General features: G+C 38.9%; 1 long non-coding RNA gene across 1 annotated transcript; it reads left to right on the forward strand.

Annotated features, from left to right (window-relative positions):
- Positions 1 to 9,730: 9,730 nt before the first annotated feature.
- LOC109271116 (uncharacterized) lies at positions 9,731 to 13,737 on the forward strand. Its single transcript, XR_002081826.2, has 2 exons — positions 9,731 to 10,880; positions 13,052 to 13,737. It is a non-coding gene; the product is annotated as an uncharacterized LOC109271116 (long non-coding RNA).
- The last annotated feature ends 2,418 nt before the right edge of the window (positions 13,738 to 16,155 follow it).

The following is a 16,155-nucleotide window of genomic DNA, read 5'->3' on the forward strand; positions in this document are numbered from 1 at the left end:
TGTCCTTGCCTTCTTTTTGTTTTTTTAAGTTTGTTTATTTATTTATTTTGAGATAGAGGGAGCACAAGCAGGGGAGGGGCAGAGAGAGGGAGAGAGAGAATCCCAAGCGAGCTCCACGCTGTCAGTGCTGAGCCCAACTCAGGGCTCAATTTCACTGACCACAAGATCATGACCCGAGCCAAAATCAAGAGTCAGTTGCTTAACTGAGTCACCCAGGTGCCCCATCTGTCCTTGCCTTCTTGAATCTCTTCTACTTTGGCCTCTGTGACTGCCCCCATCCATGGATTCTCCTTTTACTTTTCTGACAGCTCTTTCTCTGTATCCTTCAGTCTTTTCTTTTCTCCACTTGCCCTATACAGGAGATCTCTGAGATTTGTTCTTGGACATCCTATCCTCTTGCTCTACCCACTTTGCTGAATAATTTTATTTACTCCCACAATTTTCTGTCTCACTCATAGGCTGTTCCTACGTATCATTTCCTCATTTATTATTCATAGCCTTGAAGTTTGCTGAGCTTTAGGTCCTGATTTTTACTGTCCTGGTGAATACCTCCACCTGCATAAGATGCAAAGACTATAAATATGTCCCAAACTGAACTTCTCCTTACCCTAATCTAGTCTCAAAACACTTTTTTAGTTACCAGTACCTCTAATACTGGCAATCCACACTCTCTTCCAGGCTCTAGCTCAGTTTTATAGGCTTCCTTCACCAACACCACTTCTCCTCTACCCCATTCCATTCTCACTTTCTTGTCTAAATCCTGCCTTGTCCAATATTCATTTTCCTCCTTTTGCTTTGTTGACTACTGCTTTCCAAGAACATGCCATACATTTTTATGCTTCCATGAGTTGCTTATGGTTTCATTCTCCTTGGAACGCTGTTTCCCCACTGTTACCTATCTAAATCCTACTCATCTTTCAAAATCCAACTCAAATGCTAATTCTAATTCTTCTATTAGCATGTGTGCCTCCTGACACACCTTGTCAAAACCAAGCATTCACCTCTTTGGGCTCCCACAGAACCACCAGAACAAGTACTATAATCCTTTTGGAGTTATTGTGAGTTATGTATTTTCTTTTCTCTCCTGGTAGAGTGTGATTTTTCTTGAGGGAAGGAAGCATCATAACAGTGCACTGCACAATTCAGATGCTCAATAACATTTGTCAAATTGAATCAGAGAAGAAAATAATTGAAAAAAATGAAGATATCTTTAATAAGAGGCAATGTTGTTTAAGAAAGACATTAATACTTTGGAGGACTATTCTCTTATATAAAGTCTTTAGTGTTAAAAAAATTGAGTGACAGGGGCACCTGGCTGTGTCAATCGGTAGAGCATGTGACTCTTGATCTTACGGTCGTGAGTTTAAGTCCCATATTGGTTGTAGAGCTTCCTTAACAAATAACAGTAGAGTGAGAGACAGGCAGTAGCACACAGGGCAGATGCCTTCTTAACTCTTCTTAGCAGGTGATTTTCATTTGGCCTTTACCCTGCAACCCAAGTGGGCCTTCCCTTTTTTGTTTGAATAAGCTGAGATTTCTTAAAATTCATATCTTGAGAGATTTTATTGTTTAAACAGAAGAGAGAACTCTGAACTCACACATTATCACATTATATGGTTTTGATATGTGGTGGGCTCCACATATATTAGTAATTGGCTTATGATGAAATCTAAACCTATCAGGACAGAAGAAGCAGTAGAACATATTAAGTGAAAGCTTGGCTCTGGAGCAGGACTGCCAGAGCCTGAATTAGGAAAATTAACTTCTCTGTGCCTCAGTTCCCTCTTGCATCCAGTGGAGATTGTAATGGACCTACTTCACAAGGTTATTATGAAGATTAGATGGGCTGATGTATGCAAAGTTCTTGAACAGGCTAGGCACATGGTAAGCATTCAGTAATTATTCTGTGTTATTATTATTTTCAATTACCACTTTAAACTGGGATGGCAAATCCCTGTCTCCTGTACCTTAATGACACCCCTGGAAGATTCTATGACTTGACTACTACAATTCAGTTCAATCTGGTTTCAAACATCAGTCTCATGATTGGTTCCAAGTTCTCTGCCTCACCCAATACAAGCTAGACTTACTGGCAGGAGGACACTGTTTGACTTTTTCAATCATCCTCCTGTTGTAGTGACCTAGAGGGTGCCTGGAGGGTGGGTGGCATTGGATCATGTTCTGGGGCACTGGGTCCCCTTCCCAGTTCTTGGGACTGGGTCAGGAAGAGAGATGAGACAGTCAGAGCTCTCCTTATATAGCTAGCTTCCTCTTGTTAGGAATGCATCCCTGAAACTCACTGCTGTGGTTCTGTTTTGTTCTGCTCCTGCTGTGGCCTCTGATGAAATGGTAGCCTCCACTGGATGGGTGCACACTGTTTAGTTTTACCCTAGGTACCTCTTTAGCGTTAGATTACTGAAGCACAGTTGATGCTGGAGAGAAGACTGGAAACGGTGCTTGATTTTGTTGTTTTATTGTTCTGACAAGAGGGACAGCTTACAATTAGAACACTCTTATTTCCCACGATGCCTGCTGAATAAGCCTCCAGGGAGGATGTATAATAAAGCTCAGTGTGGCTAAAGCAGATCACAGACCAGAAGCCCAGATGCTACTCAAAGGGTTTCTGGATCTCAAGTACCTTTATATTTTTATTTTAAAGCTTTTTTAAATGTTTATTTGACACAGAAAGAGAGAGAGAGAAAGAGAGAGAGAGTGAAAGGGGGAGGGGCAGAGAGAGAGAGGGGGACAGAGGATCCAAAGCCTGATCCTGGGCTCAAATTCATGAACCAGTAGACAATGACCTGAGCTGAAGTTGGATGCTCAACTGACTGAGCCATCCAGTTGCCCCATGGATCAATTACTTTAAAGAGAGTGATAACCCAAAAATAACATTTATTGAATATCTACTAAAGCTAGGTACTTATGCCTAAAGCTAGGTATACATTATCTATTGTATATGATAAGGATTACTAGTTCTATTTTATAGATGATGAAAGTGAAGGTAAGAGGAATGAAATCAATTGCCATTATTTTTGAGGGCCTTGCTCCTTACATAAAAATTTCCACACTGATCCAAAAAGATTTCAGAGAGGAGAGGTGTTTGAGTGGCTCAGTCAGTTAAGCCTCTGACTCTTGATTTCAGCTCAGTTCTTGATCTCACTTGTTCATGAGAGGGTTTGTGAGATGGAGCCCTGAGTTGGGGTCTGCGCTTGCTGTGGAGCCTGCTTGGGATTCTCTCTCCCTCTCCCTCTGCCCCTCTCCACTCACAGACTCAGTCTCTCTATCTCTAAAAAAAAAAAAAAAAAAAAAAAAAAAGATTTCAGAGAGGCAATATTACCAAAGTCATATTTTGGACACTTAGGATAAAGCTGTGATTGCTAATGTTAATTTTTTTAATGATGCAAATATACATATTTACTTGGTATTAATTCATCACAAGTATAAAGGCCATAAAATATCTTAATTTTTACCATTCTTATAGTATTTTCCCCCAGTATTTATTTATTTATTTATTTATTTATTTATTTATATTTAAAACTCCAGTATAATAAACATACAGTGTTATATTAGTTTCAGGTGTACAATATAGTGATTCAACAATTCTATACATTACTCAGTCCTCATCACAAAAGGTATGCTCTTAGTCCCCTTCACCTATATTGCACATCCCCCTATATTGCCTATCCCCACCTCTCCTCTGGTAACCATTAGTTTGTTCTCTATAGTTCAGAGTCTGTTTCTTGGCTCGTCTCTCTCTCTCTCTTTTTTTCCCCTTTGCGCATTTGTTTGTTTCTTAAATTCCACATATGAGTAAAACCCTATGGTATTTGTCTTTCTCTGACCGACTCATTTCACTTAACATTATACTCTCTAGCTCCATCCGATGCAGTTTTGGAGTGGTGGTGGAGTCTGGAGCCTATGGCCAAGAAAAAATTCTTGAGACATCTTTGGAGCAAAAGGTGATTTTATTAAAGCATGGGGACAGGACCCGTGGGCAGGAAGAGCTACACTGGGATTGTGAAGAGGGACTGGTTATATATATACCTTGGAGTTGGAAGAGGTAAAGGCCAAAGGGAGATTTCCACAAGGACTTTGATATGCTAAAGATGACTCATAAGATACTGGAGGCCTAGCTATTGTCAAGCTAAGGTTGTTTTTCCCTCTAGCCAATCATTAACATTAAGATAGTTGGGAGTTTCTGGAGAAATGGTATATTCCTCCTGCCTCAAGTATTAGCCAATGGGCTGCAGGTTATAAAGGAATTTAATTGTATCTACCATTTCCGTCTTGTCTTTGTTCCTCACATCACTATGGAAGGGATGGTGATGATAGGGCTCCAGGAAGCGGAGTCTATGGGTTTCTAGAGACTAGGCTATTGATAAGATTGCCTTTTTTTCTGGTGATTTACAAGGACATTTATAAACTGATGGAGACAGGAATATCACACATACCCCACCTGAGGGAGGAGGGTTTTGCGGGGTGTCAGCTTGATTTATGGTCCCTCATCACATTTACATCATTGAAAATGGCAAGATTTCATTCCTTTTTTATGCTAAGTAATATTCTAATATATATATATACATATATATATATATTAGAAGTAAAATATATATATATATATTAGAAGTATTACTTCTAATATATATATATATATTTTACTTCTAATATATATATGTATATATATATATATATATTACTTCTTTATTCATCTAAAGATGGACATTTGGGATGCTTCCATATCTTGGCTATTGTATAATGCTGCTATAAACAAAAGGGGTACATATGTCTTTTTTTTTTTTAATTTACATCCAAATTAGTTAGCATATAGTGCAACAATGATTTCAGGAGTAGATGCCTTAGTGCCCCTTACCCATTTAGCCCATTCCCCGCCCTTGCACAACCCCTCCAGTAACCCTCAGTTTGTTCTCCATATTTATGTTTTTGTATTCTCTGGGTAACTACCCAGTAAGTGGAATGACTGGATCATATGGTAATTCCATTTAATTTTTTGAGGAACCTTCATATTGTTTTCCACAGTGGCTGCACCAGTTTGCATTCCCACCAATAGTGCACAAGGGTTCTTTTTTCTTCACACTCTCACCAACACTTGTTGGTTCATATCCATCTTTATAGTCTTTTCACCACAGAGAACTAAAGAAAAGGATGATCTTATTGATACTAGTTCAATTGCCCCCCCGCTTTTTTTCTTTTCTGGTGGGCACTTTTTCTATACTATTTTTTTTTTAATTTTTTTTAACATTTTTTAATTTATTTTTGAGACAGGCAGAGACAGAGCATGAACAGGGAGGGTCAGAGACACAGAATCTGAAACAGGCTCCAGGCTCTGAGCTGTCAGCACAGAGCCCGACGCGGGGCTCGAACTCACGGACCGCGAGATCATGACCTGAGTGGAAGTCGGCCGCCCAACCAACTGAGCCACCCAGGCGCCCCTTTCTATCCTTTTAAAATGTGTCTTCTCAGGGCGCCTGGGTGGCTCAGTTGGTTAAACGTCCAACTTTGGCTCAAATCGTGATCTCATGGTTTGTGGATTTGAGCCCTGCATTAGGCTCTGTGCTAACAGCTCAGGGCCTGCTTGGGATTCTCTCTCCCTCTCTCTCTCTGCTCTCTCTCTCTCTCTCTCTCAAAATAAATAAACTTTATTTTTAAGATTTATTTTTTTTTTAATTTTTTTTTTTTTTAACGTTTATTTATTTTTGAAACAGAGAGAGACACAGCATGAGCAGGGGAGGGACAGAGAGAGAGGAAGACACAGAATCTGAAACAGGCTCCAGGCTCTGAGCTGTCAGCACAGAGCCTGACGCGGGGCTTGAACTCACGGACCGTGAGATCATGACCTGAGCTGAAGTCGGCGGCTTAACCGACTGAGCCACCCAGGTGCCCCAAAATAAATAAACTTTAAAAAAAGTTTTACTGAAAACTATAGAAAGCTTATGAAAGAAATTGAAGAAGACACAAAAAATGGAAAAACATTCCATGCTCATGGATTGGAAGAACAAATATTGTTAAAATGTTGATATTGCCCAAAGCAATCTACATATTCAATGCAATCCCTATCAAAATAACACCAGCATTCTTCACAGAGCTAGAACAAACAATCCTAAAGTTTGTATGGAACCAGAAAAATGACCCCAAAGAGCCAACGCAATCCTGAAAAAGAAAACCAAAGCTGAAGAAGGCATAACAATTCTGGACTTCAAGCTGTATTACAAAGCTGTAATCATCAAGACAGTATGGTACTGACACAAGAACAGACACTCAGATCAATGGAACAGAATAGAGAACCCAGAAATGGACCCCAAAAGGTATGGTCAACTAATCTTTGACAAAGCAGGAAAGAATATCCAATGGAATAAAGACAGTCTCTTCAGCAAGTGGTACTGGGAAAACTGGACAGCGACACGCAGAAAACTGAACCTGGACCACTTTCTTACACCATACACAAAAATAAACTCAAAATGGTTGAAAGACTGAAACGTAAAGACAAGAAGCCATCAAAATCCTCGAGAAGAAAGCAGGCAAAAACCTCTTTGACCTTGGCCGCAGCAACTTCTTCTTACTCAACGTGTCTCCAGAGGCAAGGGAAACAAAAGCAAAAATGAACATTGGGACCTCACCAAAATAAAAAGCTTCTGCACAGCGAAGGAAACAATCAGCAAAACTAAAAGGCAACTGGCAGATGGGAGAAGATATCTGTAAATGACATATCAGATAAAGGGTTAGTACCCAAAATCTATAAAAACGTATCAAACTCAATACCCAGAAAACAAATAATCCACTGAAAAAATGGGCAGAAGACATGAATAGACACTTTTCCAAAGAAGACATCCGGATAGCTAACAAACACGTGAAAAAATGCTCAACATCACTTATTATCAGGGAAATACAAATCAAAACCACAATGAGATAGCACCTCACACCTGTCAGAATGGCTAAAATTAACAAGTCAGGCAACAACAGATGTTGGCAAGGATGGGAAAAAAGAGGAACCCTTTTGCATTGCTGGTGGGAATGCAAACTGGTGCAGCCACTCTGATAAACAGTATAGAGTTTCCTCAAAAAATTAAAAATCAAATTACCCCATGACCCAGCAACTGCACCACTAAGTATTTATCCAAAGAATACAGGTGTGCTGTTTTGAAGCACATGCACCCCAATGTTTATAGCAGTGCTATTGACAATAGCCAAAGTATAATGGAATATTAGTCGGCGATCAACAAGAATGAAATCTTGCCACTTACAACAACATGAATGGAATTAGAGTGTATTATGCTAAGTGAAATTAGTCAGTCAGAGAAAGAGAAATATATGAATTCACTCATGTGGAATTTAAGATACAAAACAGATGAACATAAAGGAAGGGAAGCAAAAATAATATAAAAACAGGGAGGGGGCAAAACATAAAAAATAATATAACATAAACATAGAGAACAAACTGAGGGTTGCTGGAGGGATTGTGGGTTGGGGGATGAGCTAAATGGGCAAGGGGCATTAAGGAGGATGAACACTGGGTGTTATATGTAGGGAATGAATCACTGGATTCTACTCCTGAAATCATTATTGCACTGTATGCTAACAAACTCAGATGTAAATTTTAAAAAGTTTTACAATGTGTCTTCTCCATACATGTGTAATCTCTTCATCTTAGTTGAGCAAACTTTTTCATTATTAATTTGCATGTTCCATTGAATAACAGTATGTTTTAGGGAGACTCTTGCAAGAGCTAATGAGGAAAACATGTATAATGGTTTCTAAGATTTGCTAATGGTTTTTGATTTCCTCTGATCTCAGATCCAAGTGGTGAAACTAGCATTCTGTGTTTTATACACTCATACCATGTAAAGAAACTGGGGCCAAGAGCACAGTTAGAAGTTGGCAATGGACACAATAATCCCAATTCATTTCTTTTACTTTTTGGCAAGAAGATAATTCACTGAAAATTAAAAATTTTTCTTTTTAAATCTTTAAATAAATCACCCTTCCAAAGCTCTTTCTCTTAGTCACTTGCTTGCCATCTGTGAACCACCACCAATTCAATTATAAATAAATATTTATAAAAATCCTGCTGTGTACCAAGCAGTGCTGGAATACTGTGGTCACCAAGGGAGACAAGGTGCTTGCTTTCATGGTGCTTAGGTCTTACCTAGGGAAACGGACAATAATCAGATCAATAATAAAATTTCAGATGACGTGACATGAGGACAACAAGACTAAGTGTCATGAAGCAGAGTGATGAGAAGAGGGTAATAGCAAGTATGATAGTCAGGAAGGACCGACATTTGACTGAAACCTGAATGACGAGGAGGCAGCACCTCAAAGATTTGGGAAAAGAGCCTCTCCAGCCAAGGAACTAGCAGGCACAAGGGCCTGGGAATTATTTGGCAATTTTAATGTTTTGGATACTGAGAGTATGAGTCCTCTCTTCATTCCCCCCAACCCTCACTGACAGAACCTGACGGCAAGTACAGTGTAAGATTGAAAGATTGTGTTTAACTTCTGGAAGTTAAAAGGCCTGTAGGGAATATGCAGAAGTCAAGAAGAAAATAAAGGTGAACTGAAGCCCAAATTGTAGTCCAGGCCTACTAAGAAGCTTTCCTATAATGAAGGTAAATTCTACAATTTGATTCCATTTTATTGATTCAATGATGTTATTGACTAGCAAAGAATCCACCCTAAATCACTCTTCTGTGCTCATTGCATCACTTTATTTATAACTAAATGTTTCCTGAAATAAAGTAGAAAACAACTGCTTTGCTCTCCGTATTTATGCTCCTCAACAGAGATCCCATAGTAGACTTTCTTATATTTGTGGTAAACTACTTTTAACCGTGCATCAAGGCAATAAAAATAGTTTTCATATGATTATGCCTTTGGAAATCTGGCACAAAATGTGATTTCACTTAGTGAGTGTGGTGTGACAGCTGTAAATTGCCACATTCCAGCTTAATGCTTCAATATTGTATTTTCAGTGTGGCTGAGTTGCTGGTTTTTTCTGGCTTTGATTGCATTTTCCACAGAGAAGCTGGCACTCAGACAAATCCCCTGAGACACCCTCACAAAGAGATGCTGACAGATCTCTGTCTCCCAGAGGTTCTAACTGGGCAGTGTTCCATCCAGACATGCTGGGCATGAGCCTGGGTTATCTGTGTCTGTTGGCCTATGGGAGGGTCTTCTCATTTTGTTTTGCCAACATCCAAGAGATATAGAGAGCCCCTTGGGATGGGAGTTCTGTCCTGGGGCCAACATGCTCTGGTAAGAAGGCACTGGACCAGTTTAATAGGGCAAAGAGTCTTATTCAAAGAAGCCAGAAGTATTTGAAGAATCAAATTTGTCTACCCAGTATGTGGGTGGGTCATTGACTAAGTGCTTAATAAATAATTGGTAGAGTGTTCAGGCATTCTCCTCAATACTAGTGATGTATAGCTGAATACCTAATTCAAAGAACTCACCCTAACTTGTTTGGGGAAGTAGCCTGTAGTGGCCAACCCTTTTTTGGCTGCCCCTTCCCAACCCTAAGACTGCTTATAACCCATTCAATGAATTTTCAAGTAGTTATTATCAAGTACTTCTTATGGGCCAGGGACTGTGGTCTGCCTAAGATGTGCAGAAATGAGCAAGACAGATTTTTCTAGGATTAGTATTGTACACACCAAAATGTTATAATGGTTATCTTAAGGGGGTAGAATTAGATGGAGACATGGTGAAGGACACTTAATTTTTCATTTTGAACTTTACTATTTGAACTTTTTGTGACAAGCTGTTGGCCATGATACTTTTGTGTATCTCGACAAAAATCTTCCCTGGGTGCCTGGATGGCTTAGTTGGTTAAGTGTTGGACTTCGGCTCAGGTCATGATCTCACAGTTCGTGAGTTCAAGCCCCATATTGGGCTTTGTACTGTCAGTGCTTCAGATCCTCTGTTTCCCTCTCTCTCTGTCCCTCCTCCTCCTCCTCTCTCTCTCTCTCTCAAAAATAAATAAACATATTTTAAAAAGTCTTCTGAGCAACTGTTTGTGTCACTCTTCTGAGCTTTGAGAACACAGCAATGAATGAAACAGAAAAAGTGCCCTGCCCTCACAGAACTTCCATTCCAACTGGAAAAGCACCACAAAACAAAACAAAATAGTCCATACAAGTATGCCATATAATGATGATCAATGACATGTCCTATGGAAAAAATAAATACTTTTTAAAAATAAAAGAGTTAATCTGATTTGTTCAGATACTCTTGACTCTTTGGAGACCAGGATTCTTCACTGGCCTGGGCAAATAGCATTGACGGAAGTGGGCCAGAAGGCCAACCCTCAAAGCCTTGAACCATTTGGACTCATTCTGCACTCTTTCCAGCCAGCATAAATGAAAAGGCAGTCTGAGCTGCCTACATTCTTTGGGCATAAGAGTGATGTCAGTCCAGAGAGTCTGACCTGGCTAGTTGCTCTTGATTGGAGCCCAGGCCTTTCCCCACCCAGTCTGGGGACAGAACTCACTGCTGTGCCAGTATTTGAAGGTACTGACCCTGCCTACCCCACATTCATTGCCTGCTTCTTCTTTCCAACTTCACCAGCTGGTTTCCAGGGACCTGATCCTGCTGGCTTTTGGCCTGCCCTGTCTGACAGCTGGACTTAAAAATTAGTTCTAAATGCCTGAGTCCAGCCACTACATTCCAATCTATTTTTAGGACCAATCCTCCTTCTTTGGCTCCCTGAGAAACCACTCTTCTTTTTCTGTTTCTTAAACTACTTCCATTCCCAGCTCAGACTGAGGTCTCCTCACCTGGGAATGCAAAGGTTAGGGTTTCCAGTTCCCGCTTACCAGCCAAGGAGAAGATGCTGTTTTCACTCAATTTCTCTAGTCTGAGAAGAGGTAAGACTTGATATGATAGTAAGTTAAAGAAAGACAGCCAAAATTGTATGCATATGGACATTACAAACATTTAAAAATTATTTTTATTTTAATCATGAAAGTGACACAAGCGTATTGCAAAAACTTCAGAGAATACAGTAAGAATAATTTATATTTTAATTATTATTTTCTTCTTGATCTGTTCTTGTGCTCAGAAATTTGTTGTTATTGGTTAAATATATTATTCGTGCACACAGGATAAAATTCAAGTAGTAAAACATCACTGTTCCCCTGCCATCCGGTTCTTCTCCTGAAGAGAATTGTTCATAATATTCTTTTATAATCCTTTTTATTTCTGTAAAATCTGTAGTGATGTTCTACTTTCTTTCCTGATTTTGGTAATGTGGTTTTTCTCACTTTATATTTCAGTCAACCTAGGTAAAGATTTGTCGATTTTGTTGATCTTTTTTAAAGAACCAGCTTTTGGTGTTGTTGATTTTCTTCATGTTGTTTTTCTATTCTCTTGTTTTTGCCTCCACGCCATTGTTCTCTTTCTACTGCTGGCTGTGGACTCAGTTTGCTCTTCTTTTTCTAGTTCCTTAAGGTGTAAAATCAGGTTGTTAATTGACTTTGCCACTCTTTCTAATATACATGTGTATGTATTATTTTTATTTTATTTTAATTATTCTACAGTATAATTGAGTTTTTGCAATGCTGTTTTATGAATTTTAGCAAATAAACAGATTTACATAACTAATGTCACAATCAGGATACAGAAGATCTACTTATTTTGTTAGTTACTGAGAAATGAATTGCAAAATCTTCAACTATAATTGTGATTTGTGCATTTATTTCTTTCATAATTGTTACCAGCAGTTGTTGATATGATATATAAAGTTACTTTCTCCTTTTGTAATTAATCATATTTTATGGTGTATTGAAACTATGTAAATATTATATTTTCATCAAAATTTTAATTTATTCATTGATTTTAAATTTTTATTTATTTTTTATTTCATTTTAGAGAGAAAAAGCACATGAGTGGGGGAGAGGAGCACAGGGAGAGAGGGGGTGGGGGGAGAGAAATCTTAAGCAGGCCCCAAGCTCAGAGCAGGGTCAGGCTTAATTCTATGACCCTGGAATTATGACCTGGAATTATGAGCTGAAATCAAGAGTAAGACACTCAACCGATGGAGCCACCTACATGCCCCTGATTTTTTATTAATATAAACTCATAATTTCATATTTTATCCGATGGGCTATAGTCTGTTAAAAATATCATTATTTATTTTGCAGCTCACATTACATGCGATTTCATCACTAGAGCTTCTTCAAGCTTGCTCGAGTCCCTTTGATATGTCCCTGTCATTCTTTGAGCACTTCCTTGTTTCTTGCACAAGATGTTCCAGTCTCACTTGTATTTTTCCATGCCCCAAACTTGCAATCAGCCATTTCTCCAAGAAATGGAGAATGTTATTTAAAACCAAGTTCTTGACACTAAGTATATTGATTGTTTTTGGGTGTCATTGTCCCCAAGCTCTTTCATTTTTTATTTTTATTTTTTTTTAAGTAAACTCTATGCCCAGTGTGGGAGTCAAACTCATGACCCTGAGATCAAAAATCACATGCTCTAGGGGTGCCTGGGTGGCTCAGTCGGTTGGGCGTCCGACTTTAGAGGTCATGATCTCACCGTCCGTGGGTTCGAGCCCTGCATCAGGTTCTGTGCTGACAGCTCGGAGCCTGGAACCTACTTTGGATTCTGTGTCTCCCTCTCTCTCTGCCTCTCCCCTGCTCAAGCTCTGTCTCTGTCTCTCTCAAAAATAAATAAATATTTTTTAAAAATTTAAAAAAAATCACATGCTCTACCATCTGAGTGAGCCACGCACTCCTACCCCCAGGCCCTTTTAGTAGACACACTTATTTATATTTATATTCATTCCTACATCGATCCATCATCTATTGATCTACCTATCATCTATCCATGTACTGAAAACTATGATTTTGCACCAATACCTCCAATTTCAATACACATCACGGGTTTCATTCCACTTTTCTACCTTTCCATGTTTCTAACTCTAATACTGGTAAGAAAATCCAGGCTTCTATTATTCCTAATACTATTACTTATTTTTTATCGATCTACTAGTCTGTAACCAATCTCTTATTCCTGTACCCCTCTCTCTCCTGTGTAGATGCCCACCTTATCCCACTTGAACTCCAACAGACACCTTGCACCAGGTTGCCCTACATGGAGGCACTTTCACCCAGTTTTGCCTCTGACTTCTTGTGCCATCATTGCCTCCTGTGGGGACACTCTCCTCATCCTCCTTTGGCATTGAAAACCTGGTTTGAGCTGCTCCTTCTGAGGGATACCCTTGTCACCTGGTGAGCAGAGAAGAGTTAATATAGCAGACCTGAGACTGCTCTCCATAGAAGAGCCTGCTTGAAAGGTTGGCCTGTGGCTAGCATCTGGTAACTTGGATTTCAGGAGGGTTTCAGCATTCCCGTGAGAAGGGTGGCTCACTGTGTCCCAACTGTTTGTATAAATAACATGCTTTATACTGAACAAACTGCTTTCCTTGTGGGTATCTGGGATTCTGGCTAGGCATAGAGTGCCTATATGACCAACTTCCAACAAAAACTTTGGGCCCTGAGTCTCTAATAGGCTTCCCTGGTAGACAACATTTCATACATGTTGTCACAATTTGTTGCTGGAGGAATTAAGCATGTTCTGTATGACTCCACTGGGAGAGAGAACCCTCAGAAACTTGTATCTAGTGGATACAAGATATCCTCTGGACTTTACCTCATGTACCTTTCCTTTTGCTGATTTTGGTTTGTATCATTTTGCTGTAATAAATCCTAGCAATGAGTATGACTATGTGCTGGGTCCTAGTTAATCATTGAACCTGGGGGTAGTCTTGGGGACCTCTGTCAAACCTGGCTTGGGTTCTGAAAACTTGGAATGGGCTGCCTCTCTTCACTTGCCTGGGTTTTAAGCTTCTATGCCAAACCAGCCTCCTCATTCTGTCTGGGCTCTGACACCCTATGCCAGCCCACCCCACTTCAGGGACACTGTCCTCACACCATTTGTTTCCAGTGATTTTAGCTATTGTGATTATAGCTGCTACGAATATTTGTGTATAACTCTTTTTGTGGACACTTATTTTCAGTCTTGATGGGTGAATACTTAAGAGTGGCATTGAGGGGTCATAAGGTAGGTGTTTATTTAGTTTTATAAGAAGTTGCCAAACCTTGTTCCAAAGTGGGGCTGTACCATTTAAAACTCCCACCAATAATGTATGATTACCAATTATCTTATAAAAATTACATGAGGAAAAGTTCTTTTATAGTTACCTGTGTTTTAGCATTTGGGGCACTCTTCATTCCTCTGTAGATCTGCATTTCCTTCTATATAGAAGGAAAATTATATATATATATAAATATAAATATATACATACATGTATATAAATATATACATACATATATATTTATATATATATAATTATTTTTGAGAGAGAGAGTGAGCAGAGGAGTGGCAGAGGGAGCGAGAGAATCTTAAGCAGGCTTCATGCTCAGCAGGGAGACTGACATAGGGCTTAATCCCACAACCCTGGGATCATGACCTGAGCCAAAATCGAGAGTCAGATGCTCAACTGACTGAGCTAGGTCAGCTAGGTCAGGTGCCCCTCCCACAACATTTCTTATGTTCCAAGTCTGCTGATGACAAATCTTTCATCTTTTGTTAAACTGAAATATCCTTATTTTACCTTTATATTTTAAGATATTTCTGCTGCATTTAAAATTCTCAGTTCACAGTTTTGTTTTCTGTAAGCACTTTAAAGAAGTCATTCCATTTTCTTCTTATTTGCGTTATGTTTTATAAGAAGTCCACATTTGTTTTTATTGCTGTTCCCCTGAATGAAATGTGTCTTTTCCCCCAAGTCCCCTCTGGCTGTTCCAAAGATTTTCTTTTTATCTTTGACTGTCAGTATCAATATGATATACCTAACTATGTTTTTCTTTATGTTTATCCTGCTTGGGGTTCAATGAATTTTTTGATCTTTGGCCTTATTATTTTTTTTTTCAACAAATCTGTAAAAACATTGGCCATTATTTCTTAAAGTACTTCAGATACTTTAATTCTTTCCTCTCTCTTTCTGAAGTTCTAATTAGTTCTATGTTAGACTCAGCCTTTTTCTTTCTGTGCTACTTTTTGACAGATTCTTTTGCCCTGTCTTCAGGGTCACTGACTGGTCTTTTGTTCACTGTGTCTGGTCTGATGTTAAATTCATCTAGTGAATTTTTAATATCAGATATTGTATTTTTTAATTCCAGAATTTTTATTTGGTTCTGTTTTATGGGTTACATTTCTTAATGACCTCTGCAATCAGACAGCACAAAGAAATAAAAGGCATCCAAATCGGCCAGGAGGAGGTCAAACTTTCACTCTTCGCAGATGACAAGATACTCTATATGGAGAACCCAAAAGATCCCACCAAAAAACTGCTAGAACTGATTCATGAATTCAGCAAAGTTGCAGGATATAAAATCAATGCACAGAAATCGGTTGCATTCCTATACACTAACAATGAAGCAACAGAAAGAGAAATCAAGGAATTGATCCCATTTACAATTGTACCAAAACCCATAAAATACCTAGATATAAATCTAACCAAAGAGGTGACAAATCTATACACTGAAAACTATAGAAAGCTTATGAAAGAAATTGAAGAAGACACACACACACACACACAAAAGGAAAAAGATTACATACTCCTGGATAGGAAGAACAAATATTGTTAAAATGTTGATATTGCCCAAAGCAATCTACACATTCAATGCAATCCCTATCAAAATAACACCAGCATTCTTCACAGAGCTAGAACAAACAATCCTAAAGTTTGTATGGAACCAGAAAAATGACCCCAAAGAGCCAACGCAATCCTGAAAAAGAAAACCAAAGCTGAAGAAGGCATAACAATTCTGGACTTCAAGCTGTATTACAAAGCTGTAATCATCAAGACAGTATGGAACTGACACAAGAACAGACACTCAGATCAATGGAACAGAATAGAGAACCCAGAAATGGACCCCAAAAGGTATGGTCAACTAATCTTTGACAAAGCAGGAAAGAATATCCAATGGAATAAAGACAGTCTCTTCAGCAAGTGGTACTGGGAAAACTGGACAGCGACATGCAGAAAACTGAACCTGGACCACTTTCTTACACCATATACAAAAATAAACTCAAAATGGTTGAAAGACTGAAACGTAAGACAAGAAGCCATCAAAA

The sequence above is a fragment of the Panthera pardus genome, unplaced genomic scaffold (genome assembly GCF_024362965.1).
Source record: "Panthera pardus isolate Hobbes unplaced genomic scaffold, ASM2436296v1 HiC_scaffold_12, whole genome shotgun sequence".
Lineage (NCBI taxonomy): Eukaryota > Metazoa > Chordata > Mammalia > Carnivora > Felidae > Panthera > Panthera pardus.